Raw genomic sequence first — 17703 nt, 5'->3', positions numbered from 1 at the left:
TCAAAAACCAAGTATTCAGACCCTTACTTTTGTACTTTGTAGAAGCCCCTTTGGCAGCAATTCCAGCTTTGAGTCTTCCTGGGGTAAATCTCCATAAGCTTTGCACACCAGGATTTGAGCAATTTCTCCCATTCTTCCTAATAGATCCTCTCAAGCTCCTTTAGATTTGATGGGAAACATCTGTAATTTGCCATCTTCCGGTCTCTCCACAGATGTTTTTTGGGGTTTAAGGCTGTGACTCAGGTGGGATACTCAAGAACACTCAAGAGACTTGTCCCAAAGCCACTCCAGTGTTGTCTTGGCTGTGTGCTTTGGGTCATTTTTGTGCTGAAAGGTGAATCGTTGCCCCCGTTTGAGGTCATGGACACTGTGGATCAGGTTTTCTTCCAGGACCTCTCTGCATTCATCCTTCCCTTAATTCTGACCAGTCACCCTGTCCTGGCCGCTGAGAAGCACCTCCATAGCAAGATGCTGGCACCACCATAATTTATCATAGAGATGGTGAGCACTTCCTGGTCTTCACTAGATATAGTGTTTAGAAATCTGTCCAAAATTTTCATTTTTTTGTCTAATCAGACCAGAAAATCTTTTTCCACAGCGCTCAGAGTCCTTTAATCCATTCAGCAAACGTTAAGGAGGAGTTGATGGAGTGCTGCTGAGGTAGCCATTTATGTAACAGTTCCTCCCATTCTCAACAGAGGACCTCTGAATCTCTATTAGAGACACCATTGGGTTCTTAGTCACCTCATTAAATAAGACCTTTCTTGCCAGGTTACTCAGCCCTTGTTGGTTCCAAATGATTTCCATTTCACAGTTATTGAGACCACTGTGCTCCTGGGAACACTGATGGCTTTTCAAATGTTTGATCTCCTTGCCCTGATCTACGCCTCACCACAATTTGATCACTGAAGTATACCAAGTGTTCTTCGGACTTCATGGCTTGGTTTTTGTCCTGAGGTACAGTGTGAATTGTTGGACCTTCTATACATGGGTACATGTGTGCCTTGTAAACAATGTCCAATCAATTCAATGTGCCACTGTTAGACCCCAATCAGGTTCTGGATACATCTCAAGGAGAATGAATGAAAACGGGACACACATGAGCACAAGTTGGAGGTCCACTGAAAATACTTCTATAAAGGAGAGATTTCAGTTTTCTGATGTCTGATAAATTTCCAACTCTTTCTGAACACATGTGCTCACTTTGTCATTATGGATTATTTCGTGTAGAATGGTGGGCAAAAATGACAAGTTTATGCATTTCAAATTAAATCTACAATACAATAAAGTGTGCAGGAAGTGAAGGGGTCTCAATCCTTTCTGAATCTGCTGTACAGTCAAAGTAAAATAAAAGTTCTGCGGCCACTGAGACATTTTACATTGCGTTGTCTGTTAGACGTTGGGGCCACGATAAATGACACGACTCCATCACTCCATGACTCGCAGCACTTTTTAGGCCTGCTGCTGTGAACCTGCAGAGCAAAAACTCAGTCGGTGGCTTCCAATAAATCTTAACAACCAAACTCTCCTTGTACTTGAAAAGAAAAGGTGAGCAATGTCTACCAATAAATCAAAGCAAACAGCAGCAGACGGCATAATTATTCACAGAAGGAAACAACTTTGGATGAAAACACTGACATTTCAGCTGAGCATATGGCATACGTTTCAATGAATAATATAATTACAAATAATGACAAGCACAACTGGAAAGATATTTTACATTTTAATTAATGATGGTGACATTCTGCCAAAAAAATAATATGACTGCGGTAAAAGGTCATAAAAGACGTAGCAAGGCTGCTCTTTGGGAATGGCCCTAGCAGGCAGCGAGCAGGCAGGAACCACGATGGAATATCAATCGGGTTGGAAGCTTTTTCTTTTTTCCTCCCAGTCGATGAAACTATGATGGCAGACTCATTGAACGGTGAATCAAAGGACGGCACAAAGCAGAAGAAAAATAAGCTTACTGACCTGTAAAGATGTCTCTTGCAGTTTAAATGAACCTTGCCCTGCTCTGACGGAACACAAAATCTTTCCAATGTTGGGCCACGTCTTGTTCATGGCCTGTATGACAGCAGGCTAACTAGCTGTTTTATCTTGGTAGAGTAATATATGTTGCTCTACTTTCCCCTATTGTATTATTAATAAGTAGCCTTTGTTAAAATGCCTAATCTCACAGACTTACCACTGTTTATAAGGTATTATAGTATATAACTTATCCCCACCTTCCCTTCTATATCTATAACCTCAGGCAATTAGGTGTAGTAAGAGACAAGCAGGAGTTAAGTTACACATAAAATAACGTTTTATTGATGATATTCATAAATAATAACAATATGCAAAGTACATTTGAATATTGGCAACCATACAACCTGATTAAATGGTAATGTGTAGTTTCAGAGGGCACACAGACTTGTAGTTATTTAAAATGTCTCTAGTTAAGGCATCATTGGTGCTCAGCTTTCTTCAGAACAGGCCGCAAGCCTGTTCAATATGGCTGCTAAGCTATGGTCTCCATTGTGTTGTCCTTTCAGTTCATGGTGTGATGGTCTTCATCAGTTTGGTAAGAGAGATACTTCTTCATCATATGTTGGTTAGTAAGAGAGAGAGAATGTGGTTGAACAAGCAGATTTATAGATTCTCTGTCCAACCCCTACAGCCAATAGGACATCATGGTACTTAAAAGCTTCTGATAGAAGCCAATTCCAAACAGCCATGATTCAGACCAATGGGGGAATACAACATCTTAAAACCTGCCACCCCCAAGACCATATGTCTTTATGGGTTTCTTGCGGGGGTTGAAAGACTTTACCAGAGAAACACTTGCCCCCCAATTCTGTCGTAAAATTCAAAGAGACCCATTCCTTGGGTTGTAAACATGAATGCTTCTCACTAATATTACATTACTTTGCCTAAATTACAAATAAACACATACAAAATATTTATCAAGTTATATGCAAAATCTCACATCACAACACTAGCATTTGCCAGGGGTTTGTTAGACTCAGTGTTGCCAGGTACACTGTTTTCTCGGTCAGTTGGGCTATTTGTGATTGTTGTCTGTGGAAAAAAAAAAATGGCTTTTACGGGTTGCATTTTATTGGGCTATTTTTTAAATTAAAGCCGTATTTTGGGTTATTCGTCAACCCCCTCCCTCCGTCCAATGAATTTTTACCATGTTTTTCATCCACCTGGCACCAGCCCTGCTGACAGAAAATCTTGGGCCCCTGACAATTATGGCTGAGCACCTGGGCCCACTGGCTCCATACTACCATAATTTTACCAAAGTTGTGCAAGTTCACACCTCACAAGAACGAGCTCAAAGTTCAGTTCACACAGATGAAAATGAATAAATTCACATTCATTCTTCACCATTGTTCATAGTTTAATCTGGACCTATACCAGATCCAGAATGTCACATGAAACTGAATTAGCTCACTCACGTTCAAGTTCTTCACTTGCACATACGTTACGTTAAGTTCACTGTGCTTGTTCAATGAATGCGCTCTTCTGAATGAGTTCATGCACAACACTGAATTTTACCTCCTCAAGCTGATTGACACTCATGCTTAACGTTAATCACATTGAAATTTCATGCAACCGTAATTAAATGTACTGTATATTATATCATATTGCATGTCGTGACTCATGATGCGTGGAGGGTCTGGTAGCTTTGAATTAAAAATACTAACAGAGTCAACGTATCTTTTCGCAATGTTTTTATTTCTGCAGGTGTATCTCATAATATGAGATCAACAATCACAATCATTTCAATTTTGAAGTCGTTCATGTCCAGTTCATTTTGTATTTTTTAAGGAATGAGAATAAATGATCGATGAGTTTCCTTTTTTCAGTTTTGCATGCCTTACATTAGACTATTACAGTGTTCTTGAATAAAATACAATAATTATGAAGACCTTTTTTATTTAAATACACTTTATTGAGTTATACCCTGCAACAAACACGTATAATCATATATGTTAATATCCATCCATCCATCCATTTTCCAACCCGTTGAATCTGAACACAGTGTCACGAGGGTCTGCTGGAGCCAATCCTAGCCAACGCAGGGCACAAGGCAGGAACCAATCCTGGGCAGGGTGCCAACCCACCGCAGGAAACACACAAACACATCCACACACCAAGCACACACTAGGGACAATTTAGAATCGCCAGTCCACCTAACCTGCATGTCTTTGGACTGTGGGAGGAAACCGGAGTGCCCGGAGGAAACGTACGCAGACACGGGGAGAACATGCAAACTCCACGCAGGGAGGACCCGGGAAGCGAACCCAGATCTCCAAACTGCGAGGCATATGTTAATATCCTCCCGGTCAAAAGAAAAAATTATCGCTCTATTTCTAACCCATGTGACACAAATGGTGACTGTTGAACCAGCGTGTAGGTGAACTAACTTATTATGCTGCCAGTCAAAATTTGCGTCACATATTGAATGTCCTACAGGGAAAAATATAAAGCGGCCTCGCGAAGTACAACGTTTTCCTAAAAGCGAAAGTGGAGCTTCACCGCGTGCTCGTGTCACCGGGGGTGCAGCTTAAGCACAAGCACGCAGACACAGACAGGCCTATTTGATTTTACGTTATTTTTTGCGAATACAAATAAATGGCAAAAAATTTGTACAAAATACATATTCATAAAAATCCACTATTTGTGCTTATCTGAATACCGTATTCAGATTCGGCTCCACCCCTACATTACAGGGTAAGGCAAAAAGTTTAATCTGGACCTAAACCAGATCCAGAATGTCACATAAAACTTAACTAGCTCACTCAAATTCAAGTTCTTCACTTGCACATACGTTACGTTAAGTTCACTGTACTTAGAAAAATGAGCTTGTTCAATGAACGTGCTCTTCTGAACTAGTTCATGCACAACACTGAATTTTACCTCCCCAAGCTGACTGAGTGATGTGCCTATGCTACACTCAAGCTTAATGTCAATCACATTGAAATTTTGCGCAACCGTAATTAAATGTATATTATATCGTATTGTATGTTGTGATGATGCGTGGAGGGTCTAGTAGCTCTCTATTAAAATTACTAACAGGGTCAGCATATCTTTTTGCAACGTTTTTATTTCTGTATGTGTATCTCATGATATGATATCAACAATCACAGTGCCCAACTTCGGATCTTAACATTTGCCAAATCAGATATGATTTCATCGAAATCGATATTTTTAGCAAGCTGGTGTTCTATAGACAGCATTGCCAGATTGTTCACTCTTTCCTGTCTCATAGTAGAACACAAGTAGCTCTTTATAACAGCTAACTTACTGAATGATCTTTCCCCTTCACATACAGACACAGAAAGACAACAAAAGATGCGTAAAGCCACACAAAGTTCTCCAAAGATTCCCTCCAATCCAAGAGAGTATATCACATTCAAGAGATCAAGCGCTCCCGAACCACTGTCTCTGAATGTTGCATCACCCACGTTCTGGACGTGAATCACCTCATCTTTCAAATGATGTGACAGATCCTTTGAATATTTTGCATCTAAATTTGCACGAGAAGCTCCTAAAATTTTAAATTGGACAAAAAAGGAGACATATGTTGTTTAGGCTATCAAAACGCCAGGTCAATTCTAAAATGAAGGAATCCATTATAACGTGAAACATGCCTCTTCTGAATTTTACTTCTGGATCTTGGGATTCCTGATCATCTGCTCCTGCGTCAGATCTGTCGGACTCAATAAGACGTCTTGGTCTTTTGAAACGCCGACCTGATTTGAACGCTGCATGGATTTTCATTTCATTTGTTGCAGCTTTAGCCTCGCGCAAGAGAGCCTCCCACTGCTCAAGGTCCCCTGACAGGTTTCATGGTTGCCTCCCCCTGGCAGGGGCTCTGCTTGCACCCCTTCCTCTGCTAATCGCACTTAAATATGTTCTTTACTATAGTACAATCTCCCCCTGCCCTGTTGTGTTACGGTATATACCCACTCTGTCATGTTTCTGCCCACATTTCTCCCCTGGCTGGCGTTCAAAGTTGTGTGTTTTGTCTAATTTTGTATCATTTGCTTGTGTTAACGTTTCTTTCATTTATTATGTATATTATTCTTTGTGTTTATTTGATTTCTTCCCATGTGCTTTATGGGTGGTTCCCCAAGGGGTGGGGCCACCTAAGTAAATAAATAAGTAAAATTTATTTCACAGACATGACATCACAAGGTGCTGTACAACAATAAAACATATAAATGTACCATCCAAACTTAAGAAAACAGGAAAATAAAAAGGAAGAAATAAAATAACAGGAACAAATCAAAATAAACTAAAAGTCCAAGCAGAGACTACTCAGTTGTGTGCTGTGACAGATAGGGGGTGCTATCACTCCCTTGAACCCTTGGATCTAACACCAGACACCAGGTAAAAGTCCAATTATTATTTTTATTTGGACAAATACGTGCACCAAGCACCCTCCACTCCACAATACTCATACAATAAACAATAACTAATAAATAATAATCAATCCTCCACTCCCAGATGCGTTGCCACCCTTCCATCCAGCTTAGCTCCACGTCTGGGATCTCCCACAGTCCTTTTATACTCCGTGACCCGGAAGTGCTCCTGAACTCCTGTCCATGTGACTTCTTAGCACTTCCGGGTCAGACCCAAAAGTCTTCTTTTCATCCCGGAAGTATGTCATTCCTCCTGTCGCTGTGACTAAGATGTACTTCCGGGTTATAGGGCATGTAAGAGTCTCTGGGCCTCCCTGCAGCGTCCTCTAGCGGCCTCCATGGTATCCAGCAGGGCTGTGGATAAAAACTCCACTGGTCTTCGGGGCACCTCCATGCTGCAGGGAGGGCTCCATCTGGCGGCCTGGGGGTATTGGCCGGGACGAAAGGCCGGCCATATCCCACAGCGCTTAAACAAAAATGTCTTAAGTTGCTTACTAAAAGATTCACTTGACTCAGGCATGTGCAGCGCTAATGAAAGACCATTCCAGAGCCTTGGCACAATGGACTGAAACACACAAGCCCCACGTAGCTTGAGCCGGGTATGAGGAATGACTAAGAGGCCCTGTGGCCCAGACCTAAGTGGCCCGTCAGGCTGTATGGTGGTACAGAAGGCCAGTGATATACTCAGGGGTTTGTCCGCAAAGAGCTCTACTGTATAGGTAAGCACCAAAATTTTAAATCAAATTCTGCAATGAACCGGATGTCAGTGCAATTCATACAAGATGGGAGTGATATGTATCCTCTGACAAGGCCGAGTTAACAGCCTAGCAGCTGCATTTTGATACTAACTGTAGCCGAGAAACACCACATTTATTCAGACCAGTATACAGAGCATTACATTAGTCAAGATGTGAGGAAATAAAAGCACATACAAGCATCTCCAGTTCTGGTCTTGAGACTACAGACCTCAATTTACAGGATGGGCAGCATGTGCCGATCGCACGACTGAGCTGCACCCACCACACAATTAACCAGCTGGATTGGGACTCGAGTGCAGCGGGTGACACCACAGCATCACACTGGAACACTGTGAGTTTCTTTATGGTGGCTGGAGTGCCAATCCTGCCACCAACCCCCAAGTTTTCCCTGTAAGTTGGAGGACCATCTTGCAGGGCTGGATGAAGATTAATGTCATACTCAGGACAAAACAATGGCTTTTATGGGATTCGAACTGGCCAACTTCCAATTGTCAGTGAAGATTCTTAGCCTCAGAGCCACCACTCCACCCCACAATTTAGAAATGTTTATTAAACGAAAGAAATAAGAGAGGCTAACAGACTTTACATGAGAATCTAGGCTTAAAGACTGATCAATAATAACCCCAGGATCACGTAAATTTGAATTGGCAATTGGAAAGACAGAAGCCATCTTGAGAGTAATCTCAGAGTGAAGGCTACAGCGAGCAACCCTCAGTCTTTCCTGAGTTCAACTACAAGTAGGTGGAGTGGTGGTTCTGAGGTTAGGGATCTGCACTGGCAATCGGAAGGTTGCCGGTTCGAATCCCGTAAATGCCACTAGGGACTCTGCTCTGTTGGGCCCTTGAGCAAGGCCCTTAACCTGCAATCGCTGAGCGCTTTGAGTAGTGAGAAAAGCACTATATAAATGCAAAGAATTATTGTTATTACAAAGCCAATTATTAATGTGTGACGAGCAGTCAACCAAAATGGATAATTTTAAAATTTGATTGGGTTTAAATGCGATATAAAGCTGTATATAATCTGCATTAAGTTGATATGAGATGCACTTATAAAATTTGAGACAAAGGGAAGGGTGTATAAGGAACACAGTAGCAAGTCTGAGAACCGAACCTTGTGGCACTCCACAAGTCAGAGGAGCAGCCAGTCACTGCCATGTACGGCCCTCCACCCTGTTTATCAGAGGGCCTTCCATAGTTCCAGGCTGTCCGTTTCAAATGCGGTAGGGAATGGTGTGTTTCTTGTGTTTAACTGTAACTTTGCTATTATTTTGTGAAGTCCTGGATTTTTGAACCCGTGTTCTGTTTTCGACTTCGCATTTGGATTCTGTTTTGGGACTTTGCTTGCTGTGGATTGATTGCCTTTGCCTATTCAGGTCATTCCTTTATGCTATTTTAAGCACTGTAAGTCTTTTGTCAAAATACACCTTTTATTGAGTAAAGATTTTTCAAGTCCCTTTTTTGTATCTAGTCAGGGTTTTGACAGTATTTCCCCCCATCAATGTCATGACTGCGGAGGCGCAAAGGCCTAAAAGCTCCACAAGCACTTCCAAATTTGCCCTCAGGGGGGGGGGTATATACCATCAAACCCCTGACTAGATACAAAAAGGGGACTTGAAAAATCTTTACTCAATAAAAGGTTTATTTTGTTTTTGAGAAATCTTTCAAAAATAAAAAGGTTTATTTAATCAATGGCTATGCAATACAGGACGCTCCGAAGAGCTCAAAGGAGTTGCCTGAAAAGGAGAGGCAATCACAGTAAAAGGCACAGATACTCACAAGAAACTCTCCACTCCCTAATGTGTTCGAAATCAACCACCAGGGACCATGGAAGGCCCTCCCATGAATAGGGCGGAGGGCCGTCCCTGGCGGTGATTGGCATGTGGCCCCTCCCCATGGGGAAACACCCACAAAACACTTGGGACATAACCTAGGCCTAATCCATTTACAAATAAACACAAAGAAAAATGTACATAATAAATAAAAGAGACATTAATACCAATAAATGACAATACGAACAAGAAACACAACAGTGAACCCCAGCCTGGGGAGAAATGCTGAAACAAGACACGTAGAGGACAACCTTTTGAAGTGCCGAGTCACAACACATTCTAACAATCTGATATAACTCAGAGGGGACCCCCACTTGGGCTTTGTTGGCATGTGACTCATCCTCTCGCACAGGCGCATCTCCCCACTTTCTGGCATGTGATTTTGTCAACCTCAGGCATTGGGCTATTTTTTTGGGCAAATCTGCCACTTTTAAACTGCCATTGGGCTATAAATTTTTAAGAAACCCAGCAACCCGGGTTAGACTCCATATTTGTTTTTTGCAGTTCCTTTTTCTTGTGATGGTGTTTTATAGATAGATAGATAGATAGATAGATAGATAGATAGATAGATAGATAGATAGATAGATAGATAGATAGATAGATAGATAGATAGATAGATAGATAGATAGATGTTTACCCCCCCCCCCACACAATGGAATTGAAGAGTCGCATAGTGTGGGGGAGGAACGATCTTCTCAGTCTGTCCATGGAGCAGGACGGTGACAGCAGTCTGTCACTGAAGCTGCTCCTCTGTCTGGAGACGACACTGTTCAGTAGATGCAGTGGATTCTCCATGACTGACAGAAGCCTGCTCCGTGCCCGTCACTCCGCCACAGATGTCAAACTGTCCAGCTCCATGCCTACAATAGAGCCTGCCTTCCTCACCAGTTTGTCCAGGCGTGAGGCGTCCCTCTTCTTTATGCTGCCTGCCCAGCACACCACCGCGTAGAAAAGGGTGCTCACCACAACCATCTGATAGAACATCTGCAGCATCTTATTGCAGATGTTGAAGGACGCCAGCCTTCTAAGGAAGTATAGTCGGCTCTGTCCACTCTTGCACAGAGCATCAGTATTGGCAGTCCAGTCCAGTTTATCATCCAGCTGCACTCCCAGATATTTATAGGTCTGCACCCTCTGCACACAGTCACCTCTGATGATCACGGGGTCCATGAGGGCCCTGGGCCTCCTAAAATCCACCACCAGCTCCTTGGTTTTGCTGGTGTTCAGTTGTAGGTGGTTTGAGTCGCACCATTTAACAAAGTCCTTGATTAGGTTCCTTCATATTAGGTTTCATTATATTTGGTTTATTCAAATAGTCCTTCCAGCATTTTTTTTTGGTTCACCTTGAGGTCGGGATCCTTCAGTGAGTTAACCATACAGGACCATCCAGGGAAGCTGAGACTCATCCTTGTGGATAATGTGTCCGGTCCACCAGAGGACAGGGTTGAGCAGCATGACCTCAAAGCTAGTTGATGAGCAGCGTTCCAGAATTTTAGTGTTTGGAAACCTGTCATCCCAAGTGATGCCCAGGATCTTCTGGAGGCAGCAGATGTGGAATGCTTCTAGTGTGTGGATTTGCTTGTGGTAGAGAGTCCAAAACTCACATCCATAAAGGAGTGTTGAAATACTATACATACCACGTGATATACCACAATCGACCGGAATTGATTTGGACTGGATGCCAATATCACAGAAGAACAGGGGAATGCAGTGTATTCAGCTTATTGTCTTCCTCCATACATTAGCTGCCAGCATCCATGGGCATCGGTACCCATATGGACACCCGCAGGGAATGCCGGGAATTGTAATCCGTCACACAGCCCTGCTGGGGTCCATTGGGTGATGCTATGGGATGCTAAAGGGAGTAACACTCCCTATTCTTGGGGACTTCCGTATGGCTTGGAAGTGCTTCTAACAGGCAAAGCTCTGGCACTGCCTTGTCCAGGAAAGTTGTAGCTGGGAGCGGAGACAGGCAACATTAGCTTCGGTTGAACAGCAGTGCAGAGAAGAGAATGAAGTGCAAAAAAGAGACGGGACAATGTATAGAATTGTGTGTGCAAGGTATTTTGCAATAAACACCCCTTTGTGTGTTTGTGTTTGGGGTGTGGGGCTTAGTGGCACCACCTATCTTTCACACAGTTAAAAATAACTGAACAGTACAAAAAATTGAGTTCTGTTTTATACTTACACTGATGGGAAACAGATCAACAAATAAAACTATTAAATGTTTGTTTTTTGGGTTATTTCCAGTACGTAAAATAAGTAAAGAAAAATTAGAAAAAGCTACGGCTTCCTGTTTTCTGATCAGGACCGCCCAATCAGACACCCGTGTTTGAGACACGTAACACATACCTTTCTGCCGCTTTAAAGCATTGTCACCACTAGGGGGTGCCGTAGCACCCCAGTCACAACTGCACAGACACAAGTCCCGGGTTCAAATCAAAGGTTTATTATAATAAATTACCTTAACCAAGACTTATTCTTAGTATAATAACCTTCAGACAAGCACAATCACAATCATCTTTCCTCCTCCGCTCCTCCCAGAAGTGCTTCCACACCTGGGTGAGGCAGAGCGACGCCTGTTATCCCAAACCCAGGAATACTTTGGGTGTTAGGACATATCCTGTTGGAAGTACTTCCAGGTCAAGGGGAACTCCATGAAACTCGCTGAAGATGCCCATGGAACACAAATAGGTCTGCATCATGGCACGACAATTCCCAGCATGCCCTTCGGTTGTCCATTTGGGTACCATTGCCCAAGGATGCCGCCATCTAGTGTATGGAGTTGTTTCCTTAAGAGGCATTAGCTCTCTGGAAATGTGTTCTTTTGAATTGCGGCGTTTTAATTAACCTGAATTTAAATAATTATAAATAAAAAAGGTATTATCCCCGCCCCTCATGCAATATGACGGTTACAAGATTACACGAGAAGAATAAAGGATAATCTAGCTCTTTACTAACGGTTTCACGCGGATATCACAAACGGGAAGCTTATCACAGACTATCAAGCATGTGGGTGTCTTGATCAACACAGTCTGCCATCTTTCATTTGCCACACTGAAAGGATTTTCACCAGACAGAAGACATAATCTTCCGCCCGGCAGCTTCAAAATGTTGGCCGTAGGTCCATCCTTATATGCTGGTTGCTCCATGTGCAGGCTCCTTCTCTTGGATCCAAACAAGGACAGGAAAGGACTCAAACCCCACCTTCAAAAATACAGGAATAGCACAATGCCTACATACAGTTCTCATTCTCCCAACAAGGATAATGTGCTGACAGAGGACAGAAATATACTAGTCTGTCTTTAGTTTGACTATTCAATTCTCCAGTTGTCTTTTGGCTCTCTAGTCCTGTGCTTGGCTCGGCAATTCTAAATTAAGATGCTGTGCCCCTGTGTACCATACTTGGTCTGCCTGTATGAATGAGTCCATAACAGTGGGCACAGAGAACAGTGACATTAAAAATAACAAAGCCTACTATAACAGGAGTCCTCCCCGATTACTCCATGATGTTGTCTTTTATCCACCCCTCCTGGTATTCTGACATTCTCCACAAATTTTTGTAATGGCAAAGACAGGAAGTCTCCTGCGTTTTCCTTCTCCTGGACTCCCAGCCAGGTAATGGACCGGGACCCACACTGGCAGGGATGCCATCCCAGGCAGGTAAGCTCAACAAACCCCACTCAAACCAGGTCAGGATGGCGAGGAGCCGGAGCCTATCCCAGCAGTACTTGGCACAAGGTCCACGCACAGGGTGACAGTCCTGACCAGGTCCACTCACACTCACCCAGATCCAGTTTGGCTCTCAACTTGATTGTGCAAAATAAAGTTTAACTCTTCGGCCTCATTCATTCTTTTTCAATTTATTGTATTTGTTCCAAATGAACAAAAATGAATGACTAGCTTTTCAGTTTCTGCGTTTCAAGGTCTCTTGTCTTTACATCATGTCCATATACTGCTTCTTTAAAAAGGAAAAAAAAGTAGCCTTGGGACTGAGCATGCGGCAGGGTCCGTTTCCATAGCAAACAGCAACTTGAGGAAAAAAGAAACTTCTGACGAGGTGAGCGCCAGAGAATTGTCTGTGCAGAAAACTCATAAAAGCTGCCATTAAGACCCCCCACTCTAGAATCTGTAAAGTGGATGTCCTTCAGTCGTTTGTATTGCCAAGGCTGTGGTGTGCTTACGCTCGATTTCTATTACTCAGCCGCAATGGCCACAGTCACATGCTGATTGAAACCGCTCCTGTAAAGAAGGACATTCAGTGTGTAAAAACTGAAAGACCGAAAGGGCAGCAGCATTAAAGCTCCAGGAACATGGCTTGAATTTCTGGCCCGACCACTTTCTGTGTGGAGTTTGCATGTTCTCTCTTTCCATTTGTCCATTTCTCGCTGTAATCCCAGTTTCTTCTTACATCCTAATGATATGTGTGTATCATTTAACCGACGGTATCGTTTAACAGACGGACTAACAGAAGCCAAGAATTGGGAGCTGTTCCATCCCCTATATACCAGGTGGCAGTGGTCCTCATATGGAAATCCAGTTGGGACACCCGCAGGAGTGTGTGGGATATGGAGTTCGGAAATTCCGCCCTGTTGGGTTTCCCTGTGTACTGATAGAGGGTGTTGTCAGGGTAGGACCTCCCAATTTCCTTTATGGCCTAGAAATGTTTCCCGGAAGACATGGTTTGGCACCAGAAACATTCCCGGCTCTGGCATAAAAGAGTCACTCACATTAAAGAGTCAGAGTCGGGAGGCAGTGGGCAGCGCTCAGTGGGAGGTATTAAGTAGGACGAATTGTGTATTTATGTGGAATATTCATTGTGTATTGTGGCTTATTCCTGGAAGGTGCTTTTGATATGTGCTTGGAAGAGAATAAATATCCTTTATTTTATTCATACAATGTGCGCTGGTATTACTGTCTTGGGTTTGGGGTTCAGTGGCGCCCCCTTGTGGTCCCAGTACATTTATTTTCTGTAGCACATTTCACAGGACACATTTTCACTACACGCATTTACAGGGTCTACCCTCTGAGGAATCCCATGTTATGTCGTAGTTGTGAGAGGGAAATGGTACAAGCAGGTTTGGGAAACAAAACGTCTTTTGAAAATGTTCATAGTCTTCTTCTGTACGTACAGCACATTTGTTTCCTTAACCAGCTGCCAGTTCACAATAAGTACTGAAAAGCTTGGTAACTGTGCTGCTGCAACAAAATTCTATGCGTCTGAGAAACTGGTGTGAGATTGGAGAAAACGAGAAGATATTTAAAAAAAAAAAAATTAAGTGTCGCCTTTTTGAACGGACGTATAAGTCGGGGGTCTGATGTCATTATCGGTTTTTCAGGTTTCAAGACCCGACTTATATGTGAGTATATATGGTACTTGTTACTGCATACAACAATACGGCTTGGTAGCACAACATGTGTTACATTATTGGCTACTAATTAAGAAAGTGGCAGAAATGAACGCTTGTAACAATTGTGGCCCCCAAGCTAGTGTTTGTGTCATGAATTAATGTGTGTTCATACATTTTTTGTATTACAAGGGTAAATCAAAAAGTAAAAGCTATTTGAAAATTACATGGTACCCGCAAGCTGATGCAGTACAACATTCTCGCAATGGCTTATGGGTAGTTCAGTCCGGAGTCTTTCTGGTGGTTCATTGTGAATGCAATCTGGGCGTTTGACAAGTTCTTGTGCCTTTTCTGCAATTTGCTAGGCTTCACGCTCTGTTTTTGACTATGTTTCTGGATTACTGCATTGAGACTGTGCTCGCCTTGCGTTGCCTTGTCTTTATAGGCAGCTCCATTTTACCACTGTGCTTTATGGAGCTTCTCTTTGTGACACTGCATTTTTGTGAAGAATAAAACCTTTTTTGATTTTTATGAAGTTTCTGTGCTTGCCTTTTTATCTAGCCGGGGGTTGGCAGTATATCCCCCTCTAGTGGGCATTATTAGAAGTGCTTATGTGTCTTGAGACTCTTAGTTAGAACACTATTAACCAAGCCGGAAGTTCTTGTGTGTGTTTGGGTGAGTCTTTTCTTATTGTTTTATTATAATACTAGCTGTCACCCGCGGCTACACCCACATAGTAGTGAAACAGGACAAACTTTAAAAATCAACAAACATTGGCACTATATCTGATCGTGTTATGGTCTGACGGGAGAGCATCCCCCGCATGGCGAGAAAAACATGTGGCCGTTATATCGCTGGCGATCAGCAGCTACCCACTAAAACACACGTAGCTCTGATCTCTCTCTCAAAAACATCAAATGTTACTCCTTAACAATCTCTAGATGATAATGACTGTTTAACAAACAGGTATCGCTAGCTAAGCAGAGGCCAGGTACACTCCAACACGTGGTGAGAGGTACAGCAAACTCAAAGGAAGGCTGAGAAGTGAGTGAGGAGGCCCCATCCCCTGCCTGCAGCCTCTCTCTTGGATTCACGCGAATAAATCAGTGCCACAACTGAACTACGATACTTACGATGATGAGCAAAGTAGCAAAAACAACCAGAATATTCCAGGAAATTACAGAAAAAAACCCGATCTAAATCCGTTAAGTAGTTCTCTCATGAAAAGCGGATAGACATACAGACAGACGTTGGATTTTATAGATAGATAGATAGATAGATAGATAGATAGATAGATAGATAGATAGATAGATAGATAGATAGATAGATAGATAGATAGATAGATAGATAGATAGATAGACTGTATGTTTTCTGTGGATTCTGCCCATGTAGAGAGTGTCGACCTCATTGAGAGGTTTAGTGACCTCGGCAGTGACATTCATGTCTCTGGTGACTCTTCCTATGAAGTCAGTAGACGGATTGGGAGAGCATGAGGGGTCATGAGGTCACTGGAAAGGGGTGTGTGACACTCCTGATATCTCTGCAAAAGGATGAAGGTCCAAGTCTTTAGTGTTCTTTGAGCTACTGTTTGTATTAAAATGTGCTATATAAATAAATGTTGTTGTTGTTGTTGTTCTGGTGCTTCCAGTTTTGCTATATGGTTGTGACACATGGACACTATCCAGTGACCTGGGACAAAAACTGGACTCCTTCAGTACTTTGTCTCTTCGGAGAATCCTTGGGTACCGCTGGTTTGAATTTGTGTTGAATGAGTGGTTGCTCATGGAGTCCCGAATGAGGCACATTACCTGCTTTGTGAAACAGCATCATGTGGCGCGATTAACCGAGGGTGACCTGGCTCGCAGGACTCTCATTGTTGAGGACCCGAATGGCTGGACCAGGCCAAGGGGACACTCACATAACACCTGGTTGCGGCAGATAGAGGGTCATTTCCAGAGGGTGGGACTGGACTGCGTCTCTGCCTGGGGGGGTTGCCAACCAGGATCCCAAGCTGTTTCGTTGAGTGGTGAGTGCGGCAACACGCTGTACCAGTGCCTGCTCCCCAATCTGACCTGACCTGAACCTGTAAAATTTGGATTTCCCCTGTCTACTATGATTCTCTCCTGTAAAGGGTGACCAATCAGGGAATGAGAAACTATAATACAAGCAGGATCCAATCAGGGAAGGGCCATGTAATAAACATAAACCAATCAGAGCAGAATTACAGTCTGCATTTTCAAAAGTTCATGTTTTCACCAATCCGCACTGCAACACTGAGATGGCATTTTCAGATGTCTATGGCTCTAGAGGGCATTTTCAAAAAGTCTCCATTCTTGGAGGTTCGAAATGCTCGGGTAGTGTGGACGAAAGGCAAAAACAGAGACTAATGTATGCATTTTTTATATAGAAATAATCTTTATCCATCCATCCAGTATCCAACCCGCTATATCCCAACTACAGGGTCACGGGGGTCTGCTGGAGCCAATCTCAGCCAACACAGGGTGCAAGGCAGGAAACAAACCCCGGGCAGGGCGCCAGCCCACTGCAGGGCACACACACACACACACTCACACACCTAGAACACACTAGGGGCAATTTAGAATCGCCAATGCACCTAACGTGCATGCCTTTGGACTGTGGGAGGAAACCGGAGTACCCGGAGGAAACCCACGCAGACACGGGGAGAACATGCAAACTCCACACAGGGAGGACCCGGGAGGCGAAATAATCTTTATTCACACTTCATTTACAAAGGAATCTCAGCGCATAATATAACGACCACAAATGCATATGATATAGACATAATCGTTTTCAAAAAGTCTCCATTTTTGGAGGTACAAAAAAAAACACCAGGTTAGCGTGGACAGAATACAGACTGATGTCTGCATTGTTAAAAGAAAGTCATCTTTATCTATAATAGTGTTTAGATATCTGGACAACTCATTTGTTTCTATGTCGTAATCTGGGGAGTCCTTAAAGCACAGGTACAAAATACTTTCAATAAGCTGCCCACTAGTGGGGGATAAAACACAGTCAAAAACCCCGAATAGAAACCCAAAGGGCCAAGAATAAATCTTTATAAAATAAAGGTTTATTTCCACAAAACTGGCTGTGCAAGCACAAAGCTCCAAAGAGCACAAAAGAGATGCATGAAGAGGCAAGGCAGACACAGCAAACAAAGTCCCAATACAGAATCCAAAGGCAGTGGTCGAAACAGAGCAGAGGTTCAAAAATATGAAATATCACAGTCCCAATACAAAAAAACAGAGCAAGGGTTCAAAAATCAGAAAACCAAAAGTAATAACCAGGCACAGATACCCACAAGAACTCTCCTTAAATAGGATGGAGGGCTG

This window comes from Erpetoichthys calabaricus, chromosome 6 (genome assembly GCF_900747795.2).
Source record: "Erpetoichthys calabaricus chromosome 6, fErpCal1.3, whole genome shotgun sequence".
Classification (NCBI taxonomy): Eukaryota; Metazoa; Chordata; class Cladistia; order Polypteriformes; family Polypteridae; genus Erpetoichthys; species Erpetoichthys calabaricus.
This window is presented reverse-complemented; position numbering follows the sequence as displayed.